General features: G+C 39.9%; 1 long non-coding RNA gene across 2 annotated transcripts in view; it reads left to right on the forward strand.

The window, feature by feature from the left end:
- LOC143265502 (uncharacterized) overlaps nt 1-17,429 on the forward strand; it is a 48,898-nt gene that overhangs the window by 11,913 nt on the left and 19,556 nt on the right. The window contains exon 3 of one of the 2 annotated variants that reach the window (XR_013040120.1): nt 7,100-7,326. The exons of the other annotated variant lie outside the window; for it this stretch is intronic. This is a non-coding gene — a long non-coding RNA (uncharacterized LOC143265502). Of the gene's footprint in view, nt 1-7,099; nt 7,327-17,429 lie in introns of those variants that run through there. 2 annotated transcript variants of the gene reach the window in all.

Raw genomic sequence — 17,429 nt, forward strand, 5'->3', positions numbered from 1 at the left:
TTTAGGGATTTGGGGATTTCGGGATTTTAGGATTTTGGGATTTGGGGATTTGGGGATTTTGGGATTTGGGGATTTAGGGATTTGGGAATTTGGAAATTTGGGAATTTGGGAATTTGGGAATTTGGGGATTTGAGAATTTGGGGATTTTGGGATTTAGGGATTTGGGGATTTTAGGATTTTGGGATTTAGGGATTTGGGGATTTGGGAATTTGGGAATTTGGGGATTTGGGGATTTAAGAATTTGGAAATTTGGTAATTTGAAAATTTGAGAATCTAGCGATTTGGGGGTCTAAGGATTTGGCGATCTAGGGATTTTGTAATTTGCAAATTTTGGGATCTAGGGATTTGGGGATTTGGGGACTTTAGGATTTTGGGATTTGGGGATTTTGGGTTTTGGGGATTTTGGGATTTGGGGATTTGGGGATTTGGGGATTTTGGGATTTTGGGATTTTGGGATTTTGGGATTTGGGGATTTTGGGATTTGGGGATTTGGGGATTTTGGGATTTTGGGATTTTGGGATTTGGGGATTTTGGGATTTGGGGATTTGGGGATTTTGGGATTTGGGGATTTGGGGATTTGAGAATTTGGAAATTTGGAAATTTGGTAATTTGAAAATTTGAGAATCTAGCGATTTGGGGGTCTAAGGATTTGGCGATCTAGAGATTTTGTAATTTGCAAATTTTGGGATCTGGGGATTTGGGGATTTGGGGATTTGCAAATTTGGGGTTCTAGAGATTTGGGAATTTAGGGATTTGGAAATTTGGAAATTTGGAGATTTAGAGATTTAGAGATTTGGGGATTTGTAAATTTGGTAATTTGGCTATTTGGTAATTCAGAAATACGGGGGACTAGAAATTTTTAGATCTAGAACTTAGAGAGATTTGGAATTTAAGAATTTAGGAATCTAGGGACATAGGTATTTGAAAACTTTGGGATCCGATTATGTAATTGATTTGAGAATCCAAAGATATTGAAGACTAATGTTCCAATAATTTTGGAATTTGGAGACAGTAGGAATTTAGGGATTTGAAAGCCTACAAATTTGGAACTGTAGGAATTTAAATACTTAGGGACTTGGGTATTTGTAAAGTTTAAGAATTTGAACCCCAAAAGCTTGTAAGCTAGAAAATAATGTTGACGTCCAGAAATTTTTAAAATTATAAATTTTGGTATATGAAAACTTAAAAAATTTGAAAATAAGCAAAACAAACAATTAAAAAATGTAACATCTGTCATTCTCCATATATCACCATTTCTATATCAATTTGTGACTTACATAATATTGTACCTAATTACTTGGTCTTCAAAATTACAAATGAAAATGTCATGTATATCAAATGTTACATATTACACATAACTCGATAAATAATTTCGTTCTAATTCAAAGTATTTCAATTTCCTTTTTGAATAAACAATTCATAACTTCTTAGAAATTCTACGTTCCTTAGATAATAGTTTCCATTCTGTTGCCAGTTTAATAAACTACACATGTTCCATTTTTCTTGTTCCTCCTTTTCTTTTTTCTTACGGCGACTATGTTTCCACCCTAATTAAACCTGGTTACCAAGTACAATTGAATCTGAAATATCTTGCTAACCTTCAGCATCACAGTCCAAGTCGGAAAGTATCCCCCGTGTAGGATGCGCGACGTTCGATCGCCTATTTCCATAATACGCTTAAATTGATCCTTTAGGCGACGGTGGCATTGGCGCAGTGTATCCTTTAGTATTCGATTGAATCGTCAATTTGTCTAGCATTATCCAGGACGTAAGGAAAGGATGGGAGATCGTGGAGGGACGTTAGGACGATCGTGATGGGCGCTGGGGGGAAGGAAAGTCGAAGGCGGACCTAGCGTCTCCAAAGGATTTCGTGTATTTAGGATAACAAGCTGCTCCGCCCCTGAATTGGTATGCAGAGACCCACGAGTAACTCCTTTATATTGACATATCGTGGAACGTGATCCAAATACATGCGACATTATACCGAATTGCGAACAAAGCTGGTGGCGGTGCCGGTGCAACGGCAGCAGCCTCGTCAAATTGTCCATGAATAGAAAACAAATCGTCCGTAAGGCAAATTCCTGCCCTCGAATCGATTACGAATGCCAGTCGATAAAGGCGACGTCGATTTACTCCTCTATGTACATTGACGTACTGTACATAAGTAGACGCTTAGAAAATCTGACTGCGTCTGCTCGTTTCAAATTTCGCGCCATGTACCCTGCAAACACTTCTGTCGAACTTTTGCAAGCTTCTGCACTTTTAACTTTTAACAAGGGCTTTTACGATGATACGTGCTTTCAAAGTTCATTTTGATGAAGCTTATTCTTGTTACGTTGATGGAAATTTTATTTTGGGGCAAAGTATGTATTTTTGCAGAAAATAAACTTAAATAAACTGCACATTTAATTCAGTACGTAATTACGTAATTATTTAGTTCCTTATTTAGGGACAGGTTTTATGATATTTTTCTGATTTTATGCACAGCACATATTTTCACAATTATATTTATTAAATGTAATTATTTTCTAACCTAGAATTTTCTAACCTAACCTAACCTGATCATTTCAGAAATAATCACATCCTAAAGTGAACTTAACCTAACATAATTTGTAAAACAGTAAATAAATCAGTTTTGTATAACAGATAATTAATAACGATTTAACAGACACTACATGCATATTCAATAAGTCTAAATCACATAAAGAAGAAAAGGTTATAAATTAGTTATTAAATGTAATTATTTTCTAACCTAACCTAACCACTTCAAAAACAATCACATCCTAAAATGAACTTAACCTAGCACAATTTGTAAAATACTAAATAAATCAGTTTGTATAACAGATAATTAATGACGATTTAATAGACACATGAATATTCAATAAGTCAAAATCACATAAAGAAGAAAAGATGATAAATTAGTTATTAAATGTAATTATTTTTTAACCTAGAATTTTCTAACCTAACCTAACCACTTCAAACACAATCACATCCTAAGGTGAACCTAACCTAACATAATTTGTAAAATACTAAATAAATTAGTTTCTATAACAGATAATTAATGACGATTTAACAGACACAATATAAATATTCAATAAGTCAAAATCACACAAAGAAGAAAAGAAGATAAATGAGTTATGGATATTTCAAACGAAACGAGCAGAGGAAAGTGATACCGATAGGTCACGAGACAGAGCAGGGCTGAAAAAATAATAATAGGAAACGAAGGTCCCTTTCCGCGATCCTCTACCGGCCAAATAATAAAGTAACCGAAGATGGATATCCGTTTCAAATATTCACGCCCTTTTCGCGCCGCGGCGTGAAATTGATGCGTTTAGGAACCCCTTTACTGGTAGGCGGACAGTTACGCGGACATAAATATTGCCAAGAGCCCTGCTGACCACATGGCACAGATACGGCCCTGAATAATGTGCGTGGATGCGTACGTGTCCACAGGCAAAACGAAGGATTTAACAATAGACGAAACTTTAGAACGTGGAATTAAGATAATGAAACTTTGAATTTAAAATAATGCGTGTTTCTCGATGGATGATATGCGTGTTTATTTGTACTGTGTCTTTTGGAGGATCTTCCTGACAACTTTTTGGATTTTGGGACTTCAGAAGTTTGGGACTTTAGTAATTTGAAAGTTGGGGAGATTGGTGAGTTGGGACTTAGGGTAGTTTGCGACTTTGGGTATTGTGAGACGAAAGGGTAGTTTGAGACTTTGAGCGTTTCGAGATTACGAGAGTTTTGAATTAGCAGAATTTGATATTTGGGAGAGTAGGAACTTTGGGGGGTTTGGGATCTTCGTATTTTGGGACTTGGGAGTATTGGGACTTGAGAATATTGGGATTTCAGAGTATTAAGGCTTCAGAATATTGGGATTTCAGAGTATTAGGACCTGAGAATATTGGGATTTCAGAGTATTGGGATTTGAGAATATTGGAACTTAGAAATATTGGGATTTGGGAGGATTGGGACTTGGGAGTATTGGGGCTTGGGAATATTGGGACTAGGGAGTATTGGGACTTGAGAATATTGGGATTTCAGAGTATTGGGACTTTAGAATATTGGAACTTAGAAATATTGGGACTTTAGAATATTGGAACTTAGAAATATTGGGATTTGGGAGGATTGGGACTTGGGAGTATTGGGACTTGGGAGTATTGGGACTTGGAAGTATTGGAGCTTGGAAATGTTGAGACTTGGGAATATTAGGATTTGGAAATATTGGGACCTAAGTGTATTGGGACTTGAGAATATTAGAACTTCGAAATATTGGGACTTGAGAATATTAGGATTTGAAATGTTGGGCCTTGGTAATATTACAACTTAGAAATATTGGAACATTAGAAATTCGTAACTATGGGACTACAAGCCTTCCAAATTCCAAAATGGCGGATCTTCGAACCTCAACTCCTCTGAACCGACAAACCATAACTAAAATTGTACCATTCCAAAACCTTGCAATCCCCAAACCGAAATTTTGTAATTTAAAAACCTTGACACCTTGCAACCCCAAAATGTCCTAATTAACCTTGATAACCTTCACCTACCTAACCTTCAATATTCCTACCTATCAAAATATTACCCAAGAACGAATCCCTAAAGTTTACCATTGACAACACAAGATTTGTGTCCATAAACGTTTGAGAAACCCTGTCTTAAACGATTCCACGATTCTCGCAGACAAGTCACATTGCATCAGCGTAGATTTTAGGAACAATTGAAAACGTTTCGACGCGAGGAAAATCTGTACAATAGTAATACGAAGCGTCGCGTCGTGTTTACCTCGCCACGGTTACGTCGGGTCTTGCGAGGTAGGAAGCGATATTTGTTCAGGCATCCCGGTAGGAAATTCAAGGCGACTAAGGGATTATTCGCGGCACCCGTTGCGTGAATATATAATAGCCTGGCGTGTTTATGTATCCAGCTATGACAGGCACTTCCGTTTCCGTCGAGCGCTCTTGACTTCGTTTCGTTTCGGACCGCGTAAATGTGTTTACACCACACTGTCGTCTATCGTTCGTTTCTAGCAATCGACGATCATTTGTCATTTATACGACTTTTTTTTTATATAATTATTACAATTTTTATTCTTTCAATTTAATTTAAAAAAGAATTATTACGTTTCTTTATAATTTGTCATAAATTTTAACAATTTTTTAGATGTCATAAATGTATATGAGTGGATAATGTGAAGGTATTCGTTGACAATCGAGTACATAACCTGTAAAATCTATTATGTATGGCACTATACGGTTATGTGTAACCTATAAGCTAACACTTGAGTGTCGAAAGCTAAAAGTTAGATTATGTACCTAAGTAGAGTTCATAACCTAACACCTTTTAACTGAAAATACTTATTACAATAATTCTAAAAAATTCTACAGTTTGACTGTTAATTTTGGAAATATGTAAAACCAATATGTGATATCAAAACATTACGTTATGAGTTAAAATAAAAATAATAATTGTATGGAGTGTATACAGTAGTCCATATGATTTGACATGGAAAGATGTTCATTAAAAAAAAAAGTACTATAAATTGTAACTAAACATGCATGTCCAAGGTTGAAACAACAGTATAACAGTACGTGTAGATTTTATTAATTACTCAAAAATTTGGAAAAAAGCCACTCGAAACAGTAATAATTAACGTCCAGAGATTCGTCATAGTTCGTCAGTAATTTCAGCAATTATTTTCAAGCGGCTGTCCATTATAGAGCATCATTTATTTTTCATTTTCCTCTTACGGTCGGTCCTTCCGGCCATTTTCTTCACCAATTTATCAGTCCCCTCTCGTTCTCGTCCATTAACTTAATTAATTTTTCCCCTAATTAATCGTGCACCGCGAAACCAGCCAAGAAGTGTCGGATTAACGAACGTGTCCCGAAAATAAAAAAATAAAATGAAAGAAACCTAGTCGTATAGAAGAGCAGGAACGGGTGTTAATTGTTTCGTACACGAATACTGACGCGGGCCGAATGCCAACGGTTTGTACCGCCGCTAATCGCCATCTGTTCCGCCAAGTGACTCGACAACATTGCAATATTGTTAATTATTCAAATTTCACGCGGTAACGCCACGGTCCGTAGGAAGTTTGGTAAAGCTTATCGAGGCTGCGTTACCAACACGAGCGTCCACCGTGCATCGGCCACCTTATCCTCCGATCGTTAATTGAATTTTACAAAGCGAATTCCGTTAGCCGTCGATATCACGAAAGATACACTCCTTTCGAATCACTTCCTTCGCAATTTCAATTCATTATGCCGTTATCTGGAACTGAACGCGCCACGTAATACCAGCAGTCGAGCCGTTTAAAAATTACAATTTCTAATCTGAATGAACATAAGTGGATGAATTCTTGGAAAATTCTACACTACAGTACACAACTTCTATCTCAATTCCACGTAATAATTTACACTTACCGTTGCCTAGTCATTGCCGCCGCCGGGTTAAAGAAACCTCCTTCCTGTATCGCATAATACATCCGGTACGCAAATTTTCGAATTATACAGAAAATTAACGCGTTCGATGCACAATAAGGGACGTTCGGAGGAAACTAGATGTAATAATATGGTACTCGCGTTATATTGCCACTTTCGTATGATTCGTAGTGGTACTCTGATAAAATGCAAGATCTTGCTGCGAGGTATTTTGAGGTCTATTGGAGTGCACTGTGATAGAATACACAGTATGTACGTTTTTACATATTGCATTGTGCTATATTGCAGTGTGCTAATTTGCAAAGCACCGCATTAGCAAACACACTAAATTACTATGTAAAATGTATCGATACATTTGGATACAGTGCATGATTTCTTTAGATAAGACTTATATGAATTAGGCTATATTTTAATTGTTAAACTTGTACCTTAATCATGTACATTTGATAGTATCAAATTCAAAATCCTTATCCCATCTCAAGATTCCAAAACTCTTCTTAAAACCCATGTCCTCGAACTCCTCAAAAGACCCAGAAGTTCAACAGCTAAATGACATACCCTTGTTGCTACTCTCAATAAAATTTGACTAAAATATTATAAAAACATGACGGAGTTCAGTGTCTACAACAAACACGTTATCTTATCAGAAGCATTGGTCGTCGCACGAGCTGCAAGAACCGGAGCCGTCGATCATAGCCCGAAGTTGGCCAGCAGCAACGATAGCAACCGCAACAGCAGCAACAGCAGCCCAGAAACAAGAGCTGGCACTTCACTCGGAGCGTATGGTATATCATTGGCCGGGCCTGGGCGGAGTACGGCGTGAAGTTGGCGCCGCCAGCGATAGATACCGCTAATTATCGATCGTAAATAACGTCGCACGGCAGCCCGATCCTATCGGTCCTTCGGCCGGTTTCAACCCCCTCCTATCTTCCACGGCCTTTCGATGATATAGGTGCCGTCGCCTCTAAAACGGGGTTGACCGAACCTCCGGGAACAGGTCCCTCTGGACTCTAACGGCGTTCTTACGGCTCGCTCGCAGGGTGGCTTGGATATATTACAAGCGGTGCTCGTGCACGGTTATTACAACGTGTACGCGGTTATAATTGCGGCCAGCAGGCCCACCGGCTCGCAACCGTGTGATTTGTGCTCCCGCAACAGGCAAAACGGCTACCTCGTTCTGCGGACGGCGACACGTATATCCATGCTGAAACCCGTATCGATTCGTGCGGATAAAGATGGTGCTCTTTTTGCAGGAAATCAGAGCGATCGAGAACTCTGCTAGGGTGCGGCGATGGGCTAGTGACGGACGCTCACGGGCATTGATACATAGCTGGAAGATTTCAGTTGAAATTTCTATGTTTTCTGTTTCGAGATTTAACTGATTACATAGCGTAAATGGTGTGGTTCTTCCCACATTCATAAATTTGCAGGTCTCTGAACCCTCATTTCTAAGTCTTCTAATTTTCTAAATCTTCCAGGTCCTCAAACTCTGTAACTTCTTAAATTCCTCAACCTTACAAACTCACTTCTGCAATGTCCCAGATTCTTCAAATTCCTTAATTTATTAAACTTAAAAGATCCTCAAAAATGTTTTCAAAATTCCCAAATCTTAAAATTTTTCAATCCTCCTTGATACCGTGCACATGGATGTGAATAAGCTCCATAGCTAAAAACTGTCCTGAAACGTCTAGGTGTAAATACCTAATGCTACCACCTGGAACGGGTCACACCTGGTACAAATTGTCTTTCGGCGATATCTGATAGACTCCCTGGTCCATTGGTCTTGGCGAACGCATTCGGCGCAGATTTCAGACGGAGATTTCATAAAATCTAATCTGATCGCACGCCAGAGGAGACAGATTGAAAGAGAGCGCGCGTTGTTTCCTGCCGTTTAATCCTACTGATTGCTCCGTAGCGGTTTAATTTGCGAACTACGCTTCTAGGCGGTCGAGAGGTAGCCAGCGGGGAATGCGGTATCGATTTTTCAGCCGATACCGTTTCATGGTAGTTTCTTTGACCGTGTTCAAAGGACAAGCTCGTCGAAGTTCGATGAACTTAAATGGAAACGTTGCTCCATTCCGATACCACACTTTGGTTGATCTTTAATTACTCTGACTTCAGATATCGATCCGTATAGCGAACGATATACACGAACGCAATTATTCCAACGAGTTCTAACGAGCTAGAACCCGGTGTTTTGATCGCGAACGAAACCAGATCCGCCTTATCGTTTGTCAAAGATCAAAAAACCGCTTCGCGCCTGTTCGACCGCGAATTCTCTTTGAGACCTCTCTAACGACAATTCTCCCTGCTTAATGCCGACGACTGGGAGTCTGTGCTGCAGTTGACACCTTTCCGGCAACGATATTTCCTTACGTTGCCCACCCATCGCCTTATAAACGGAGGAAGTGGCAGTTTCTCTGTCGCGAACGAGCACAGGGGGTCGTAACAGGGCGCAGGGTAATTCGGGCCCTATCATGCGGGGGCGATATCGCGTTACTACAGCCGGCTTTGATCTCGCGACACTTACAATTTTCCCGACTGGCGATACACCCTTATTTCGCATCGCGCCACGCGAGTCCTAATGAGAGGCTATGTTCTCTGCACCCAGCACCGTCTCCTGCCCCCGTTACCGGGGCCACCCGGTAATCACAAGGCATGATGGCTCGTTCCTGGTGCTGTGTAACCCGCCACCCCAACTACCGACCACCACCGCTCATCTCTGTCGCTCTCTGCACCCGACTGCCGAACCCCCAACGAACAACGCGCACACCGCTCTCGCCATTACGCCGTGTGAAATGCTAATACAGCGAAACTGGCTCGCGTTTACCTTGTCAGCTGATAGCACCATAATTCTAACCTTAACTAAGACTATTTCTGCGCAAAGATTCATTGGTAATATTTCTAAAGAACATTCCTAATGCTATACATTTAATTCTTAATCTTCCTAACGTCCACCTCCCTAAAAGTCCATAAAACTAATGGTAGTCTTCAGACTGTAGTATTCATCTAAATATAAGAGATGTATTCTTGAATGTACCATCCGATTAATCGAGTGAAGTTCGAGAATCCGTCATCGATGTCAGAAATGTAATACTGCAATCGAAGGATTCACTATCGTTTCTGGCGACGCGGAACATCACCATGGCACACGTGGCGAAGCCGTAGCTTGAAGCTCCGGTGTAAATACAATAACCCTTTATTTGTTCCCCTTTCCTCACGAGGCTGGCCGTGATTCAACAATACTCGACGTGTAGGCGGCAAACATTCGCCGCCTCGTCGAGCCACTCGGCCTCAGGCGATTTTCGCGAAATTCACCAACGAATCCACCTTATCGACGATTCGGGGATGAACGACCGGATCGTGCCGGGTGAGACTCGTACGCGTGGGCCACGGCGGGATGAACGAAGAGGGAAAAGCGTGTCGAGCATCCGCCCGTGCTGGAAGCAAGTGTGACGCGTGATGAGGTTCCAGGAAAGTTTCGGGATGAAGCCGAGAGAAAGGAAGGGAGACCGAATGGGAGCGTGAGCGTTGTTGGACACACAGAGTAAACACTTCAGGAGATTGCCGTTTCTGCGTTGCAACCTTCCACCACCTTCCACCCTGACGGAAATCCTTACTTTGCTCGAAATCCGTAATCTTCCTGAAGGGCGCGGATTAATTCTCGGGACTTGTCACGCGGCGCACCGTGAAAATAATCGCATGGTCTGTTTAATGAAAAATTCTTTCATCTTTTTGTATGTGTATGAAGTTGCACGAATTTTGTGGCCATTAGAGATTCAGAACGAAAAACAAGGTCTGAGTTTGAGGATGTGTGGTGCATCTGCATGTGCAGCATGAATTTGGTTGTTCTTGATGAATAATTAGAAACATGTCTACTTCACAGATTATTTATATGAATACATTTGTTGGACCTACATAACCAACTTATTATATGAATTTAATTGTGATTGTGATAAATAATGAAAAACATTTACTGCTGAACATGTGGCTGCATCTGAATACATGTGATGGACCTGCATAACCAACTCATTATATTGTTTTAATTGTGATTGTGATAAATAATGAAAAACATTGACTGCTGGATATGTTGCTGCATCTGAATACATGTGATGGACCTGCATAACCAACTCATTATATTGTTTTAATTGTGATTGTGATAAATAATGAAAAACATTGACTGCTGGATATGTGGCTGCATCTGAATACATGTGATGGACCTGCATAACCAACTCATTATATTGTTTTAATTGTGATTGTGATAAATAATGAAAAACATTGACTGCTGCACATGTGGTTGCATCTGAGGACACGTGTTGGACCTGCATTAGCAAATTATTATATGGATTTAATTCTTATTGTGATCAATAATAAAAAACATGGATAGGTCAATATGATGAGTTTGAACCTGAGGTACAGCATGTATCAACATACTAAAAGTCAATAACCTTATAAGTCAATACAAGGGTAACATTATAAGTCTTTATAAGTCAGCATCAATTCAGCAGTAACCAAAAACAAAATTCGACAAATAACTGCCATTAAAATGTCATATTAGAGCAATAAGTGACAAGAGTGATTAAAAGTGTTTCATAGCAACAATATCTAAGTTTTTGGGCTGTATATTCGAGAGTGAACGAAAGTTCGGTTTCGTGCAGGTGGAATGCTAAGAACTCGTTTGGATATATCGTTAGCCTCCGTGCTGATTCTGCGCTTCACGAACCGCCGGGGGAGGGTCCTGAAGGAGCAATTAAGCCTGAAGTGTTTCCTGCAAGGTGTGACTCGTAGAAACGGACAGACGGGAACGAGAACGCCAGCCACCTGACACGAGAGACGACTTCTCTCGCACGTCAAACGGTAGTAATTCAACTTTTATTCGAGGAGGATGCAATATATTCATCGATGGGACGGCTAGAGGCCGGCAACCGATGCTCCTCGACGCCATCATCAAACTTCGAACCGTAATTTCACGCGATACTCTGTTCCGGGCAACATGGCGTATAATGTTGCAACGTCAGAATAAATGAGAAAGGAAATTACAATTTAACTTGTTACACTTACCGTTAGTATGCATATTCACTTATATGTCTATTAATTTACAATAAATAAACTAAACGTGTCGACGTGTAATATTACACACACTTTATTGAAACACCCTGTAACTACATATTTATACATACAGCAATAATTATACGCACACTGATCGTTCTATAGACCAGCACCTTTAACACAAAATAAATAAGATTAATCTCATTGGTTAATTAAGAGAACCCTTCCCGACGAACAAAAAACTTTCCACTTCGTAGGAAAATAAAGCAAATTCATTGCTTCTTGGCTTGACGCGCAAAAAAGGTGTAACTTATAATTAGAAGAAAGGAAACGAGTATAAAAGACGTATTCATGAAGATACATAAAAGAATTTATTTAAGTGCACGCTTGTATTACAGCTGACCTTATAAGGGTTCAATTTTTACGATCTCTTTGTGTCTATATATTTATAACGCGTATAACTAGTATTTACGAAGTCTTTCATACTTCGTGGAACATCAAGGATGAATCCGGGAATCGCTGAAATCGTTGCACACCGAAGTAACATGACTCACAAGAAGCAGCCAGTTTTTTTTTCGAAGAGGAAGGAGTAGTTTTAACGAAGCGCGCCAAGATTGTTTCCTTCGGTCTCTTCTCACATATTTTACGGGCCACGGTTCTCCCCATTGTATGGATCTTCAGTTTTCCAGTAGAACGTCCAGCTATCGTGAGAAATCCAAGTCGCAACCGGGCTACGCTTTGTATCAGCGATTTCCTTGAGACGATGGTCACGCCGGATAATAAAACAACGTGTTCTTTCGAAAGGGAGAGGAAGCGAGGAAGATCTGACTTTGCCACCATTTTAGTTTCGCGACCGCTCATAACCTCCGATGACGTCTGATTTCGGACTTCTATTGATAACAAAATTTATTGTTTTGCTATAATTTTTAACTGTTTCATCGGTGATATTGCAGTGGGGTTAAATCGAATATGTTCTTAAATGAATTTTTAGGATTTCTTTATTTTCTGTGTATTTTTGATGTAAGTCAATGTGTTATGAAATATTTTGTATATGGAACTGTACTGAATATGTGAATTTATTGTTCTTTTACAGGGTGTATCAGTGACATACACTTAAATATCAATACTGAAATATAAAAGTGTTAGGTACTAATGCTATTAGATGATACTGGTAGATGATAATGGTATTGATTATATTTAACATTTTGTAATTTTATTATAGAACGTATGGTGATTGTTTAATGTATTGCTTACACATGTGTTTAAACTTGTGGATTTGAAAGTATGTTGATTTATGAATTTAAAGATTTTGTAATCTGGTTGAAAATCTCCATGCATCGAAATCTGCAATGTCCACAAGCCCATGGGGCGTCCGACCTACCCACAATCCAACGAGAGGTGTCACGTGACTCAGCCATCACCTACATAGCCATTAGAACAATCCTGCAAAGCTTAATTGCAGGAATAATAATCCCAAAGTTGTCACGTTCTCCAAGTTAGCTGGCAAGATCCGTAAGAGAGAAAGGAAGCATAAAGGATAGAATTGAATGAAATTTTGGCTCGTCATGCCTCGGATAAATCTGAATTAATTAAGCGGTTTCAGGCTAGACTTTCAATCGTTCTGCCGTTCTTTCTTTTCTCCTTATTTCATCCCTTTTCGATGGTTCAGACTTGTCCCTCCTCTTTCCTTCCATTTTTTTTTACCTCCGCACCTTTAGATTTCGTGGTAACTTAAACGCGGGAGCCATTCGGTAGCTGATGGGTTAATTGAGAGTCGAACTAGCCCTCAGACACAAAGGGCTTTCATGGACCGTGAATGCGATGCCGAATTGCGTGATATTTTTATTTTCGTTTATTGTTCGAAACCGCTTCTCGTTTCTCGAGTTCCTATTAATTTACGGTTATCTTTAACTTCGGTAAGGCACAATGCTCAGGAATATATTTACACCTATTGAAACAGGCAGACCTATTTTCGGTCGGCGTTAGGCGAAGCTGTAATAACAACATGAATATTTCATCCCATCGGTACGACTCTGAAAACCCATTCTTAACCGGTCCTGTTCCGACCTTTCCGGGTCATCAGGGACCGTTAATTGTCATCAATAGTGCCAAATTCTGGCGTCCTTGAGACTGGTCCGACCGGGGACCACTGTTTCCGCAGCTTGCGACAGCATCCGGTAATGAGATGTCTCGGCATCAGGTTCCTGGACCAGTTTGTCTTTGCTCCGCTGTTTTTCTTTCGCTTCTCTTTCTCTTTTTTTTCTTTCTCTTGCACTCGATGGACGATGGTCAGCCCCGTGGTTAAGTAACTGGTTCGTTAGAATGTTTATTTGCTTAGGGGTCTTTTGTCAGGCCTTCGACTAATGTTATGACGACCTGTTACCGGCCCCGGTTTGCTCCACGCATATGTTGGATTTGTGAAGCTCAACGGACGTCTTTCAACTATTCTACCAGTGTTTCTGAAAAATCTCACGTTTCTTCGGGGTACAGTCAGGGACAAATCTGACTTCTGTTGAAAAATATGAAGATTGAGTGGGAGGAATCTTACTTGTTGATTCTTGGGGATTTTTGAGAATTTGATAATTTGATGGATTAAGTAGTTGGGGATAGAGGGATATGGGGATTTAGGTATTTGTTGGTAGAGGTTTTTAGGATACTAGAAATTTGGGAGATCAAAATGGAATATGGGGGTTTGGGAGGTTAGGTATTTAAATTAGGGATTCGGGGGATTAGTGATTTGGGAGATAAAAAATTTGGGAATATTGAATTTTGGAAATTTGAAGATTTGGGGATTTGGGGATTTAGGGATTTGGGGATTTGGGGATTTGGGGATTTAGGGATTTAGGGATTTAGGGATTTGGTAATTTGGAAATTTGGGCATCTAGGGATTTGAGGGTCTAGGGATTTGGGGATCTAGGGATTTGGGGATCTAGGGATTTGGGGATCTAGGGATTTGGGGATCTAGGGATTTGGGGATCTAGGGATTTGGGGATCTAGGGATTTGGAGATCTAAGGATTTGGGGATTTAGGGACTTGGAAATCGAGGGATTTGGTAATTTGGAAATGTAGGGATCTAGGGATTTGGTATTTTGAAAATGTGGTTATCTAGGAATTTGGAGATCTAGAGATTCGCGAATACACGGATTTGCAAATGTAGGAATTTTCTAATGTAAAAAATTGGAGATACACGAATTTGAGAATATAAGTATCAGCCCAAGTAACGAGTTGCAAATATAGGGATTTTGGAATATAGGCATCTGGGAATTTAAGTATTTGGTCATATAAGGATTTTGGTATATAGAATTTTGTATAAATAGAAATTTGATGATATAAAAATTTGTGATCTAAACATATAGCAATCTTGATCCCAAACTATTCAAATACGAATAACACGCTAAAATTATTTTTTCAGAAAAATACCCTATGAATTATTAGACACGAATACCATTTATTTAGCACTTAATATATAGCCTCCATCCCGTGCACGGCTGCGATTAATTAAAAATCTCAGCAATTAGATAAAAAGATACGCGCGTATCATGCAAGGCAGCCAGAGTTACGATCGGAAATGAAGACATTTCGGTGATGGAAATTTCTTTCATCAATTATAATGGTCGACACTCGGGACAGTAGCCGTTCATTAAAAGCGTATATACGAGGTTGGTGCTCGTTGCTCGAAGAAAAATACGCTAACGATACCGCTGGTGAACGTGTTCTGAATACTTGGTTCGCGTTCTCTTCTGTATTCGTAATCCCCCGAGCGTTTGATTCCCGGCCGTGCAGGAATAATGCAAAGTGTGGAGTCACCCAGTGGATGGTAGTCAGGTATCGCTTCTGCTTCTTATTTATATAAATGACCAACGCATAACTCGCACCGGTCGACGACTAACTCGGGCCTATTTCCACGCTGAATGCTCCGCTAACGTGTCGACTCGATGATAAATTAATTGTGGTACGGGGGCCGGTTGTTATTCTTAATGCCGAGATTCGGTTTCCAACGAATCCCATTCTTTGCCATTCGCATAATCTAACTTTCGATTCGTACTGAATACAGTATACGTAACTGTTTTTAGAATGGTACCTTCATTTTGGAGTATTATGCTTATATTAGGGATTTGGGGATATAGGAGTGTAGGGACACTGGGATTTAGGGGTATAGGAATATGGGGATGTAGGACTATAGAGGCATAGAGATTTCAGGGTATAGGAATATGGGGACGTAGGATTATTATAGGGACACTGGGATTTAGGGGTATAGGAATATGGGGATGTAGGACTATAGGGGCATAGAGATTTCAGGGTATAGGAATATGGGGACATAGGATTATTATAGGGACACTGGGATTTAGGGGTATAGGAATATGGGGATGTAGGACTATAGGGGCATAGAGATTTCAGGGTATAGGAATATGGGGATGTCGGAGTGCAGGCACATAGAGATTTAGGGGTGTATCAGTATGGGTATATAATACTATAGAGTGTAGGGAATGTAGGGACATAGGACTGCAAGGACACAGGGAGTTAGGGGTACAAGAATATGGAGATATAGCACTGTAGGGACATATGGATTTGGAGGTATAGGAATATAGAGATATATCACTGTAAGGACATATGTGTTTGTGGGCATATGAATATGGGGATATAGCACTGTAGGGACATATGGATTTAGGGGTATAGGAATAGAGGAATATAGGAACACGTGGACATAGGAATCTAGAAATGTAGGAATCTTGGAACGTGGTGGACCTCTGAAGACCCACATATGAAATGGGAATCTATACACATATGGAGATCCTCACATATGAATATATGGACATAGGAAGATTCTCAGATAGAAATATAAGAATCTGAGGACACTCAACGTATCTGAGGATTCTCAAAGAGGGACATAGGGATCTACATACATGTATGGGGAGACCTCTATGTAGATCTCTACATATGGGAATTTAGAGAAAAACGAACATATGTGAAAATATATGTGGATCTGAAGACCCTGAGGTCTTAGAACATAAAAATGTAAAAATCTCAGAACCTAAGTATCGGTCTACAAATCCACAAATCTACAAATTTGATGAATTCCACAAATCTACAAATATCTCTCCATAACACACACACTCCCATTAATACAACAAACTCATATCCTTCAGCGACACTCGCGCCACAAGGCGGTAAGCTCGCCGTAGACATTGTAGACGGATCATCTATGGCGTTCATTGTTGACTCGTCACGGCTTTCAAGAGTCACCTTCCTGCTTCAAAGAACCATACGTTGTCGTGTTGGATTCGCCGGACTACCGTGACTTCAGGATCACGTTCGCTCTTTTCACAATTCAACCTTTGATTAATTAGCGAGAACGAGTAGCGGCTAAAAATATATATACAAGTCTTCCCGTTTATTCATACTTCATTTTCTTGTGTTTCTTCCTCGGTATTCTTTCTTTTGTATCGTTTAAAGGTAATATAGAATCGCTGCAGGCCACGTACACACGAAATTTCTCCCCGTTCACGTTTCTTTCCGCGAAGGTGCTTCACATTGTGTGTATCCACCCCCGAAATAATAGGCCGCGGAACCATCGAGCTTGGTTAAACCCATTTACTTCTTATTCACCGAACGAATGTGTTTCTTTTGTAGAAAACAATCGTGCAGGATGGAGGTGCACGTGTGCTGAAACTCTTGGGGGTGGTTTTTGGTACAGTGCCTCTCATTCTTTTTGGGTTGATATCGACATTTTGGATACGTTAGATAAAGAACCTGCTAGAATAAAATGTGATGTTGAGGCACAATTTTGCTGGGAGCAAGATGTGCTTTCAAATCACATCGAACAAAGAATATGCTGAAATGGAATTTAATGTTGAGTCACATACTTGCTGGGAACAAAATGAAATTTCAAATCACATTCAACAAGGAATCTGCTAAAATGAAATGTGA

This window comes from Megachile rotundata, chromosome 12 (genome assembly GCF_050947335.1).
Source record: "Megachile rotundata isolate GNS110a chromosome 12, iyMegRotu1, whole genome shotgun sequence".
Classification (NCBI taxonomy): domain Eukaryota; kingdom Metazoa; phylum Arthropoda; class Insecta; order Hymenoptera; family Megachilidae; genus Megachile; species Megachile rotundata.